The sequence below is a fragment of the Bos javanicus genome, chromosome 13 (assembly GCF_032452875.1).
Source record: "Bos javanicus breed banteng chromosome 13, ARS-OSU_banteng_1.0, whole genome shotgun sequence".
Taxonomy (NCBI): Eukaryota; Metazoa; Chordata; class Mammalia; order Artiodactyla; family Bovidae; genus Bos; species Bos javanicus.
This window is the reverse complement of record NC_083880.1, coordinates 61,074,391-61,087,638: the sequence shown is the minus strand read 5'-3', so window position 1 is coordinate 61,087,638 and position 13,248 is coordinate 61,074,391. Positions and strand designations below refer to the sequence as shown.

The 13,248-nt window shown below is 43.1% G+C and overlaps 1 long non-coding RNA gene across 1 annotated transcript; it reads right to left on the bottom strand.

Moving 5' to 3' along the window:
- Positions 1-392: 392 nt before the first annotated feature.
- LOC133259554 (uncharacterized) lies at positions 393-11,152 on the bottom strand. The gene is made up of 2 exons (XR_009740445.1): positions 10,903-11,152; positions 393-641 (listed from the first exon to the last, which is right to left on the bottom strand). It is a non-coding gene; the product is annotated as an uncharacterized LOC133259554 (long non-coding RNA).
- Between the last annotated feature and the right edge of the window lie 2,096 nt (positions 11,153-13,248).

Here is a 13,248-nt window from a genome sequence, read left to right as displayed (position 1 = left end):
CCCCAACCCTGCACACCAGGGCACCAGCACTAGCTCTGGGACCCCGAGAGCCCTGCGTCCAGTGACTCTGGGATCTTGCTCCACTCAGCAGTGGGTGGGCACTACTAGCCCCAGGACCCCAGTCTTGGGACTCCCAGATCCTGCAGACAACAAAAATGCTTTTAGTTCTTGTATTTCCATATAGGTTAAAGGAAAATTTCAGAGTTTCAAAGCAATGATTTATTAGATGATAACCTTTCACTAACTGCCAGCATAATGGTGTTATTGTATGTAGTGTAGATTTCAGAAAATTCCACTGAGTGCTTGTGAAATATAATGAAATGGTTTTGACTTAAACGGACCACCTGAAAGAGGACTTTCTGAGAACCACTGGGTAGACTAACAGGCAAACATAGGGATCAGCCAGAGATGTTTATTGATAGAGTTCAAGAATCTACTGGGGTCAGACTCAGGGTAGCTTCATCTGCTTTTTGATAACTTCAGGCTTCAAGGAACTTAGATTTGCCATGGTAAGTTTTTTGGCAGGTACCTGGACTTCACACAGCACAGTTTATTATTTGTGCAGTAAACATAGACCTTTTCCTTCTTGAAGCATTTATGGCGGCACTTGCCATGAAAATTCCAGCATTTTCGGGTGCCACCTGAAAAGAAAGAACAGAGACAGTGTCAGCCCTAAGAAGAGGTAGATTCTGGATTTGAAAGGTCTGTAAAAGGATTAAAACCGATGTGATAGAGGGTCCTCAGTGTCCTTTGACTTTCATCCTGGTCCTTCTTTCTCTTTTTTCCTTCTCTCTCTTTCTAAAAATTGCGGTAAAATACAAATAACATAAAGCTTATCAGTTTAAGCATTTTAAGGTGTACAGTTCAGCGGCGTTACGTAAAGTCACAATGTTGCGCAACCATCATCACCACCTAGTTCCAGAACTTTCTAATTATCCCAAACAGAAACCCTGCACCCATTAACTGTTCCCATTTCCCCTCTCTCCATCCTTGGGCAATGACCAATTTGCCATCTTCTCTATAGATTTGCCTAATATAGATATTTTATGTCAATGGAATCACATAACCTGTAGCATTTTATGTCTGACTTCTTTAACTTATTCACTTATTTTCAAGGGTCATCCATGTTTTTTTTTTTTTTTAATAAAAAAAAACTGAAGTACAGTTGAATCCGGATGTTTCATGGATCTGCTTCTGTGCTCTGTTGTTTATACTGGTTCTCAGTCACATTTTCTTATTTCCCTGTGTGCCTAGTAAATCTCTGTTGTTGTTGGTTAGTTGCTAAGTCGTATCTGACTTTTTGTCAGCCCCATGGACTGTAGCCTACCAGGCTCCTCTGTCTCTGGGATTTCCTAGGCAAGAATACTGGAGTGGGTTGCCATTTCCTCCTTCAGGGGATCTTCCTGACCCAGGGATTGAATCCACGTGTTCTGCATTGGCAGGCAGATTCCTTATCACTGAGCCACCAGGGAAGCCCAGTAAATCTTTAGTAGTGTAATAAACATCATAGTTGAAAAAAACTGAAGTATAGTTGATTTACAATATTATGTTAGCTTCAGCTGTATAGAACAGTGATATATATATATATACACACACACACACACACACACACACACACACACATATATTGGGGCTTCCCTGGTGGCTTAGAGGGTAAAGCATCTGCCTACAATGCGGGAGACCCGGGTTAAATCCCTGGGTGGAAAAGATCCCCTGAAGAAGGAAATGGCAACTCACTCCGGTACTCCTGCTGGAAAATCCCATGGAAGGAGGAGCCTGGTAGGCTACAGTCCATGGGATCACAAAGAGTTGAACACGACTGAGCGACTTCACTTTCACTTTTCATATATATATTTCTTTTCGGATTCTCTCCCTTGTAGGTTATTACAAAATATTGCATCTATTTCCCTTTGCTATACAGTAGGTCCTTGTTGGTTATCTATTATATATATATATAATAGTGTGCATATGCTAACCCCAACCTCCTAATTTCTCTCTGCCTTACCCGCCTTCCCCTTTGGTAACCATAAGTTTGTTTTCTATATCTGTGAGTCTATTTCTATTTTATAAATAAGTTCCTTCGGATCATAGTTTAGATTCCACATTAAGTGATAGTATATGATATTAGTCTTTCTCTATGACATTTCATTTAGAATGATAATCTCTAGATTCACTCATGTTGTTGCAAATGACATTATTTCATTCTTTTTTTATGGCTGAGTAGTGTTTGGATCATATATATACCTGCCTGCCAATGCAAGAGACGAGGGAGATGCGGGTTTGATCCCTAGGTCAGAAAGATCCTCTAGAGGAGGAAATGGCAACTTATTCCAGTATTCTTGACTGAAGAATCCCATGGGCAGAGGAGCTTGGTGGGCTACAGTCTGAGGGGTCGCAAGGAGTTGGACATGACTGACTGATCAACACTTTCACTTTCTTTCAGGACTGTGCCTACGCAGAGCAAGGCTCAGTAAACACTTGCCAAATGTGAAAAACTAAACCTTAGAGCAAGAATACTGGAGTGGGTTGCCATTTCCTTCTCCAGGAGATCTTCCTGACCCAGGGACTGAATCTGTTTCTCCAGCTTGGTAGGCAAATTCTTTACCACTGAGCCACATGGGAAGCCTATCCTTAGAGCAATAATTTAAAGAAAAAGGTATAGTTAATAAGGCGATGGTAGATAAAAATTTGAATCATAAAAAGACTCAAGTAACCTGTAAAAGGGCAAGGAAAGAAGATAAAGTAAACAAAGAAAGGATAGGCAGATAGAAAACAGAAAGATGGTAGGTTAAATGCAACCATATTGATAATTATATTAAGCATAAATAGTCTGAACATCTCAATTAAATGGCAGAAATTGTCCGATTGGATGAAACAGCAAGATCTATTACATACTGTTTATAAGAAATTCATTCTAAATGGAGAGACATAGTCATGTTAATAGTAAAAGGAAAAAAAATCATGAAATCACTAATCAAAGATAAGCTGGAGTATTATTAATATACTAGCTATGTTAAGATTTAAAAAGTAGACTTCAGAACTAACTAAATTGCCAAGTATAAAAAGGTCATTTCATGATGACAATCTCAACTTATCAAAAAGACATTAATTCTCAATCAAATGCACCAAATAACAGAGCTTGAAAATACATGAAACAAAAAGCTGGAAGAACTGAAAGGAGAAATAGACAAATTCACAATGATAATTTCAGCTTTCAACATTCCTCTCTCAATAGTTGATAGAACAATTTAATACAAGATACAGAATATTTGAACTGATGAGTTTATCAACCAACTTAATAGATATTTATAGACCACTCTACCCAACAGCCAGAGAAGGCAATGGCAACCCACTCCAGTACTCTTGCCTGGAAAATCCCATGGGCAGAGGAGTCCAGTAGGCTGCCATCTATGGGGTCGCTAAGAGTTGGACACGACTGAGTGACTTCACTTCACTTCACTACCCAACAACAGAAAAACAGAGATTTTTCCCAAGAGCTCACAGAATATTTACCAAGATATACCATACAGGATCTCAATAAAAATAAAAGGATTGAAGTCTTTTAGAGAATGAACTTATGGTTTGGGGGAGTGGAGAAGAAGGGGGAAAAGATAGGGAGTTTGGGATCAACATGTACACTCTGCTATATTTAAAATGGATAACCAACAAAGTCCTACTATACAGCACAGGGAATTCTGCTCAATGTTATGTAGCAGCCTGGATGGGAGGGGAGTTTGGGGGGAGAATGGATACATGTATATATATGGCTGAGTCCCTTTGCTGTCCATCTGAAACTATCACAACATTGTTAATCGGTTGCACTCCAATATAAAATAAGAAGTTTTTTAAAAAAAGAATTGAAGTCTTATATAGGTGTATGTCTGTCCATAATAGAATTAACTAAAAATTAATAGTAGATATGCATTTGGAAAATTCACAAATACTAGAAATTGAACAATGTATTGGGAAATGACTAATGGGTGAAAGAGAAACCAAAAGAGAAATTAGAGAAGTTTGAATTGACTAATTAAAAGTACAATACATAAAAATATTTGTGGAACTGACACAAAGTAGTAATTAGAGGGAAATTTGCAGTTTAAAATGTGTACTTTAGACAGAATGGTCTTAAATCAACCATCAATGCTTATATCTTAAGTGAGAAAAATAAGAGCAAATTAAGTGAGAAAAACAAGAGTAAATTAAGTAGAAGGAAAAAAATCATTAAGATTGGAGCAAAAGTAAATAGGAAATTTGGGGTGCCATTTCCTACTCCAGGAGATCTTCCCGACCCAGGGACTAAACCCACGTCTCTCGTGTCTCTTGCATTGGTAGGTGGAGTCCTGGATTCCACTGGATACTGCTAGCATCACCTTGGAAACCTCAGAAAAATAACAGACAAATTAAAACTGAAAGCTGGTTTCTTGAAAACATAAAAAATTTTCTAAATTTCTAGCCAGGCAGGCTGCCCAGGAAGAAAGCAAAAGAGAAGAAATAAATTGTTTATTATCAGGAATGAAAGAGAGGGGATTCCCTGGCCGTCCAGTGGTTAGGACTCCACGCTTTCTCCGCAGAGGGTGGGGGTGTGATCCCTGGTTGGGAACTAAGATGCCACAAGCAGTGCAGGGTGGCCAAAAACAGAAAAAGAAGGACAGAGAGGACTTCACTATAGATTCTATAGCTATTACAACATTAATAAGGTCATAACAGAGAAAACTTCATGACTATAAATCGAACAACTTACACAAAGTAGACAAATTATTTGAAAAACACAAACTACTGAAGCTCATACATGAAGAAATACATAACTCTAAACCCCTTAATTTTTTGAAAGAAATTGAATTTGTATGTAAGTATTTTTCACAAAGAAAACTCTAGGTTGAGATGGCTTCATTGGTGAATTATATTAATACCAAGCATTTATTAAGAAATAATACCAATTCTTTTAGAAAGAAATAATACCAATTCTTTTCAAAGTCTTCCAACATTACCTTGACACCCAAGTCAAAGACATTCCAAGAAAATAAAACTACAGACTTACATCCCTTATGAACTTAGATGTAAAAACCCTTACAGACTTAACATCCCTCATAAACCGGATGTGAAAATCCTTTACAAAATATGAACTGAATCCCAAAGTGTATAAAAAGGATAATACATCATAATAAATGTGAATCAGTCCAAAAATGTAAAGATCAGTTCAACATTTGAAAAATCAATCAATGTATTAATAATTCACATAAGCAGAGTAACCCTCCCACCTCACCCAATCACATGATCACTTCAATAGATGTAGAAAAAGCATTTGACAGAATTCATAATACCTGATTACCAACATCTGTGAAAATTCTGCAGATACTATCATACTTACTAATGAATTAAAAACAGATTTTAAAGGGAGACATAAAACTACTACTGTTTAAAGATGACATGATCATCTACGTATAAAATCCTCCCAAAAGCTATGAAACCTATTGAGTTTAGCAAGGCTGTAGGATATAAGATTAATATATAAAAACCAATTGTATTTCTGGATCATATAATAATTCTATTTTTAGTTTTCCAAGGAATCTCCATATTGTTCTCTATAGTGACTGCACCAACTTACAATTCCACCAATAGTGTAGGTGTGTGTACATTCTAAGTCGATTCAATCAAGTCCAACTCTTTGCGACCCCGTGGACTATAGCCCATCAGGCTCCTCTGTCCATAGGATTCTTCAAACAAGAATACTGGATTGGGTTGCCATGCCCTTCTCCAGGGATCTTGCCCACCCAGGGATCGAACCCACATTTCCTGTGTCTCCAGCATTGCAGGGAGATTCTTTACCACTAAGCCACCTGGGAAGCTCAACAGTGTAGGAAGGTTCCCTTTCCTCAATACCTTCTCCAGTATTTATTGTTTATAGACTCTTTAATGATGGCCATTCTGATTTGTGTGAGGCGGTACCTCACTGTAGCTCTCTTTTGGCCACACCTGTGGGATCTTTGTTCCCAAATCAGGAATTGAACCTGTGCCCCATGCAATGAAAGAACAGAGTCTTAACCACTGGACCACCAGGGAAGTCCCCTCACTGTAGTTTTGATTTACATTTCTCTAATAATTAGTGATGTTGAGAATCTTTTCATGTGCCTACTGGCCACCTGTATGTCTTCTTTGGAGAAATGTCTATTAAGGTCCTCTGCCCATTTTTCAATTGGGCATATACCCAGACAAAACTATAATTCAAGGGCTTCTTTGGTGGTCAGGTGGTTGAGAGTCAGTCTTGCAATGCAGGGGATGCTGGTTCGATCCCCTGTCAGGAGGATCTCACATGCCACGGAGCAGCTAAGCCCATGTGCCAGCACTACTGGAAAGTGAAAAAGTGAAAGTGTTAGTTGCTCAGTTGTGTCCAACTCTTTGTGCCCCTGTGGACTGTAGCCCTTCAGGATTCTCTGTTCATGGATTTCCTAGGCAAGAATACTGGAGTGGGTTGCCATTTCTTCCTCCAGGGGACCTTCCCAGCCCAGGGACTGAACCCAGGTTTCCTGCATTGCAGGCAGATTCTTTACTGGCTGAGCCACCAGGGAAGCCCCAGAACTACTGGGCCCATGTGTAGTTCTGTGTTTTTTTTTTTTCTTTTTTTGGGGGCTTGTCCGGGATATGAATAATTCTGTGTTTTATTTTACAAAAAAGATAAGGCACTCCCCTCCACAATTTAACAATAAAATCTGAAATTTTAATTCAAGAATATCAAGATGAACTGTTGTTGAGAGTGAGAGGAAAGATGGTCTCATATACTTTGTTTCAGCCTCTCTGGAGGCTACTTGGCACATTTTCAGATGGTGCAGTCTTGACCGTCAATTTCCTTTCTAGATGTCTATCCAAGGGAAATACACATGGAGACTGAGAAGCCTGTACAGGAGATACAGTTACAAGCAAGTTAGAGACAGACAGCTGCCCTCAGAGAACTTCCATTCAAGTGGGGGAGAGGAGATGAGAAACAACTATTAAAGAAATAGCTACCCAGATATTTGATTGACTAGACTTAGGCTGAAAATTATAAAGGAGGAACTCTGGGTGCTATGAGGAGGTATAATGGAAAAGGATGTGACATACCCCACCTAAATCTAATCTCTGCTGGGTTCTTGGGCTTTATACATATGTCCTGGATTCCACAATTAACCTAATTTAAAAAATTTAAAAATATTAAAAGTGATATATACTTCATTCCCCTTTAATCATGAGACCCTTTGGTTGCTGAAAAGCAGAATTGGGCAGAGTTTCTGGCCTTTGGGGGGATGGTAAACAATAGAATGACAAAGTTCATTGCTCAGCTTAAATAAGATGAGTTGTTGTAGTTTATAGCAAGACAATACATTTAAGAACCTAATGTATTTAGAAGGATCAGGGGGTTCCAAATTTCAAAGAATTCCTTTATATATTATTAGCTGAGCCTGGTGGATTCAGGTAAAACTACCTCATCGCAAGCCACAGGAGGCAAAGGCTGAGGGTCTGGACAAAGAAACTTCCATTCACTCTCCTTTACCACCACCACAGCTAATAGAAAAGAAGAGGAAATATTCTCCCTAGAGGAAACTGGGGCACTTAAATCTAATTTGCAGCAGCAGCAGGAGGCCTTAGAGCTCCACCAGAGCCCACATCTTGTCTCTGCCAGCCAGGACAACGAAGGACCTACCAGCAAGCTAGAGAGAGGCCTTCCTCTCCTCCAACACCCACTACCCCCCTGCACCCTGCCCCAGGGCCCCTGGACTAGGGCCTGCTGGTCAACCTGAACACTTAAGAAGTACAGATAAGTCATGTGAGAAAGGCAGGGGGCAAGAGACTCTTGTTACAAACACCCAGACTGGCCTGGAGAAACTACTAGAGAAGAGGGGATTTACTTTCTGCCCTCAGAGGGTAGCCCAGGGAAATTGCTAACAGTACCAACACATTATGGTGCCATCTGGAGGGGAATTAGACTAGAAATGCCTGAGGGAAGTGGTTGAGCATCTCCCTCTCCTCTCCTGTGGCATAATCAGGAAAGTCCTCAGTTCCCTCTTGTCTCCAGTGGAAATAGAACAGGTGATGAGCTGAGAGCCTGAGATACCTGCCAGCAGTAGACCCCCGTGCAGAAAGGGAGTGGGAGGAGCTGTGTGTGAACAGCCTAAACCTAGGGATTAGATGGAAGATTTGACTGAGATAAAGGGCTGAGTCAGTGGGGCTCTCAATAGAACCAGGAAGTTTCCTCAGTCATGGATCACACACAACGAGGGACCTTGCTGCAGAAGTCAGTGAAGGTCCAGCACTGGGCTCTACCTCCTCATGAGCCTGCCCCAGGGCCTTCGCACTGCACATTCCCACCAGCTTGAATATTCTCCATAAATCCATAGGGTTTACCTCTTATCCTCCCTCAGGTCAGGGTGAGCCATTCCATGAGCACCCCTTTAAAACAGCAAATTTACATCCCTGTGGTATTTGCTATCCCCTTTCCCACCTACTCTGCTCATCATACTCACCACGTGACATTTCATGTTTCACTTATTTAAAAAAAAATTTCTGCTTCTCTCAACAGAATGCAAACTCCAAGAGGCTAAAGACTTTGCTTACCTTGTTTGTTCTCATGTGTTCACTGCACTACCTCCTGCACCTATCACAGTGCCTGGAATATGAAATTTGTTCAACATATTTATTGATAGCTCAGTTGGTAAAGAATTCGCCTGCAATGCAGGAGACCCTAGTTCGATTCCTGGTCAGGAAGATCCCCTGGAGAAGAGATAGGCTACCCACTCCAGTATTCTTGGGCTTCCCTTGTGGCTCAGCTGGTAAAGAATCTGCCCACAATGTGGGAGACCTGGGTTCAGTCCCTGGGTTGGGAAGATCCCCTGAAGAAGGGAAAGGCTACCAACTCCAGTATTCCGGCCTGGAGAATTCCATGGACTGTACAGTCCCTGGGGTTGCAAAGAGTCAGACATGACTGAATGACTTTCATTTTCATGTTTATTGAATGAGCCAATAAATTAAATCATGACATCTAGTTAACTTCTAAATCCAGGTGCTATCCTCAGAAACAGAAAGGGAACAGGAGAAATTCTCAAAGACTTACTCAAATATTTATTCAAAAGAGACTGAATTAACTTGAAACTGTTTTAAATCAGAACTGATGAGCATTTATTAAACTGTGGAGTTTAGGCACAGTCCCTTAGCGCCTTCCACCACCCCTCTCCCCAGCCATTGCATCAGCAGGATGGAATTTCCTGGGAAAATTGAAATGAGTTACATAAAATGAAGAAGCTACCCTTTTTTTTTTTTTTTGCATACCAAAATTTCAGTGTGTTCAATGTTGTTCCCTCAAACTGACGTTACTATACACATGCCTTTGTTGTAGCAGATTGAGAAATGGGGACATTGAAACTCTGAGCCGCTAAGCTGCTTACTGGAGGTCACAGAGTTAGAAAATGATTGAGCAGTGTTTAACCCAGGTTCTGAGGCTTTCCTCTCTATCCCCAGCTGAGTAGTATTTCAGACATTTGCCACAGGCAGGAACAAGGGCTGAGGTGAGGAAATTTATACATTACAGCCCTGTGGACAGGTGAGGGGAAAGCCTTGGCTGAGCAGAAGTTTCTGTCAATTGAGCAAGAGGGGCCAGATAGCGATGCTAGAGCTGGTGGAATAGCCCTTTTTTGCTTAAGCTTTCCTATGGCTCCTCACCTGGCAGTCAAGGCTCATTAAGACCTGGACCTTGACTGCTTCTGCAGTCTTAACCCTTGCCACACCCTTAACCTTGGGCTTCCAGATCCTGGGCTTCCCTGGTGACTCGGACGGTAAAGAATCTACCTGCAATGCAAGAAAGCTGGATTCGATACCTGAATTGGGGAGATCCCCTGGATAAGGGAATGGCTACCCACTACAGTATTCTTGCCTGGAGAATCCCATGGACAGAGGACTCTGATGGCCTACAGTCCATGGGGTCTCAAAGAGTCGGACACTATTGAGTGATTTAACACTCTCAGTCTTACCCCTTGCCACGCCCTTAACCCACCCTTCCATCGTGGGCTAGTTTCCTGAAGGCGTGGTGCTGTCTCCCACATTCGGACCTTTGCTATTAGCTAACTTCCGTCCGGGACACCCCTCCTTTTCCACCTCTTCTCCCTCCCCTTCTAATTTCTAACCACTTTTCAGGACTTAGAGTATCCCTCCAGTAGATCTCTCCTGGCCCTCAGCCTGGGCTGGTCCCTCCCTTGTGCACCTCAGGACCCCCAGATCCCCTCTAACACAGCTCATGGCACTCTGGGTAAATGCTATTTCACATATCTCCCAGTGAGTGCCTCCCAGTGCGGGTGTTCAGTTACTTCAGTCATGACCGACTCTTTGCGACACCATGGGCTGCAGGGATCTCTCCCACTCAGGGATCGAAACCGAGTCTCTTCCCGCAGGCGGTTTCTTTACCACTGCGCCATCTGGGAAGTCTGAATCCCTCCCAGGCCATGTCATTTATCTCTGTGGTCCTAGCTTCCCAACACAAGGACTGGCACAGAGATGGTAACAAGTTAAAGATGAGCTTTGCTTTCTCCTTAAGGTGGTTGCGGTTTGTATTAAGCCTAGATCATTCTGGGGCCTATTTTGTGACATGGCCACTATTGTGTATCCTCCTCCTGCTTCTCCTACTCCTCCTATGCATTCTTCTTCACAAGCTAACCCCCCTTAGCATGCTCCCTGGGACAGCAGGATGAGGTGACTGAGCAAGAAGCTCTCCATGTTGTAGTTGGTACCTAGATCTCGGCTGCCTGGCCGCCAGGGAGGGCTCCTCCTCCACAAGGTGACTGCAGGAGGCCCGGCAGCCTATCCTCCCCGCCCGTGGGATTCTGTGTCCAGATCTCTCTCTCTCTGCACCCTGTGCTCCTCCCCTGAAGAGGTCCGGGTTACCTGGAGTGAGCTGGGACAAGAGCAGCAGTCCGGCCAGAATCAGCGAGAGGAGCTTCATGGCTACAAGTGGCCAAGGGAAGCGGCAATGGCAAAGCAGCTCGGCAATGTGATGCGATGGCAAAGCTAATGATGGATTGTTCTGGCCTCTCTGGCTCCCACTCCTTTGCTCCAACCGGAACAGATGTCACTCGCACGTGCCCTCCACCGCCCACGGGCACGGCCCCCGCACGCCCTGAGCTGGCCTGCTGGCTTTTCTCATTTAGGTCACGCGATAGGGTTCGACTGCCAATCAAGGGACCACCAGGGGGCGCCACACACGCGGAACCCAGAAGGTCAGGGAAGATTTCGTAGTGAAGATCGCAGAGAACCGTGTTTTGAGAAACAAAGACCAAAACGCCAGGTGGATGAGCCCTCGTGGCTTTCCAGGCAAAGGGAAGTCTGTACAGAGGCTTTTGTTGGTATTGAACATGAGAAATATACTGTAACTGGGGCTAAAATCGGCAGGAGAATGGAAGGAAGAGATGCAGCTCCCAGCAGGAGTCTGGCTGTGCCCTCTCACAAGTATTAGCAGCCTCAACCCCCTGCCATCTCAGGGCTACCCATGTGGTCAGGCCTTCTGGGGGCCAGGCTGTGACCCATCCTCAGAGGTCCAAGAACCAGCCATTGTAGTGGGGAGGTCCCTCCTCTGAACTCTAAGGATTTGAAAATCCATTCTCTTCCCTCAGTTCCGGCTACCTAAGGGTAGTAGCTGCATTCTCTGGTTGCTATTGTTCAGTCACTCAGTCGTGTCCGACTTCTTGTGACCCCATGGACTGCAGCACGCCAGGCTTCGCTGTCCTCCACTATCTCCCGGAGTTTGCTGGAATTCATGTGCATTCAGTCAGTGATGCTATCTAACCATATCATCCTCTGCTGCCCACTTCTCCTGTTGCTTTCAGTTTTCCCCAGGATTAAGGTCTTTTCCAGTGAGTTGGCTCTTTGCATCAGGTGGTCAGAGTATTGGAACTTCAGCTTCAGGATCAGTCCTTCCAGTGAATATTCGGAGTTGATTTCCTTTAGGATTGACTGGTTTGATCTCTCAAGAGTCTTCTCCAGCACCACAGTTCGGAAGCATCAATTCTTCCACACTGCATCCGTACATGACTACTGGAAAAATCTGTGGTTATTAATACCTGTTTCCTCAGGGTCCTCTTTTTGCTGTTTCTGCCTTCCAACAGCAATGTAACTGATTCCATACATTAAGTATGCTATGTGACTTCCATTTCTTGACTGGACCCTATTTGACACAGATGTCAAGGGTATAAAAGCATGATCCCATGGACAGAAGAGCCTGGTGGGCTACAGTCCATGGGGTCGTAAAGAGTAGGACATGACTTAGCGACTAAACAACAACAATGGCTTACGAGACATATTAACGTTGAAAACCATTTTTGTAGGGACAGAAAACAGATTGAGGAGGTTGAAGACTGAAAGGTAAGTGAAGCAATGAGATCAGTAAGTGTAAACAGCTCTTTCTAAAGCCTTTAAGATGAAGAGAAGACAGTAGCTAGGAAGGACTCAGTGCCTAAGGCCTAGAAATCCACGATTGCTGTTCATTTCTGTTGCGTGTGTATACTCAGTCATTTCTGACTCTTTGTGACCCCCAGGACTGTAGCCTGCCAGGCTCCTCTGTTTATGGGATTCTCCAGGCAAGAATACTGGAGTGGGTTACCATTTCCTCCTCCAGGCAATCTTCCTGACCCAGAGATAGGACCTGCATCTCCTGTGTCTCTTGCATTGGCATGCGGATTCTTTATCGCTGAATCACTTGGGAATCCCTTCATTTCTGTTAAGGAAGCTCATTTTTTCAAACATATGTTAGTTAAGACTCAATTAGGGAAGCAGCAGTACTGCTATCAGCATTATGGGCTAAGGAAATTACCACAAGGATGAGACTATTCAATTGTAGGAAGGGCTGGGAAAGTAAAGAGCTCTCTGGGGTCCTGAAGGAGCTGGTGCAGAAGCCTGTGAAAGGTTACTTGCTCTTCAAAACCACTGCCTATTTTAATTCATTTGCTGTTCAGTTGCTTAGTCTTGTCCAACTCTTTGTGACCGCATGGACTGTAGCACGCCAGGCTTCTCTGTCCTCCACTATCTCCCTGAGTTTGCTCAAACTTACGTCCACTGAGTTGGTGATGCTATCTAACCGTCTCATCCTTTGCTGCCCCCTTCTCATTTTGCCTTCAATCTTTCCCAGCATCAGGGTCTTTTCCAAGGAGTTGGCTCTTGGCATCAGGTGGCCAAAGTATTGGAGCTTCAGCAACAGCCCTTCCAGTGAATATTCACAGTTGATTTCCTTTACAATTA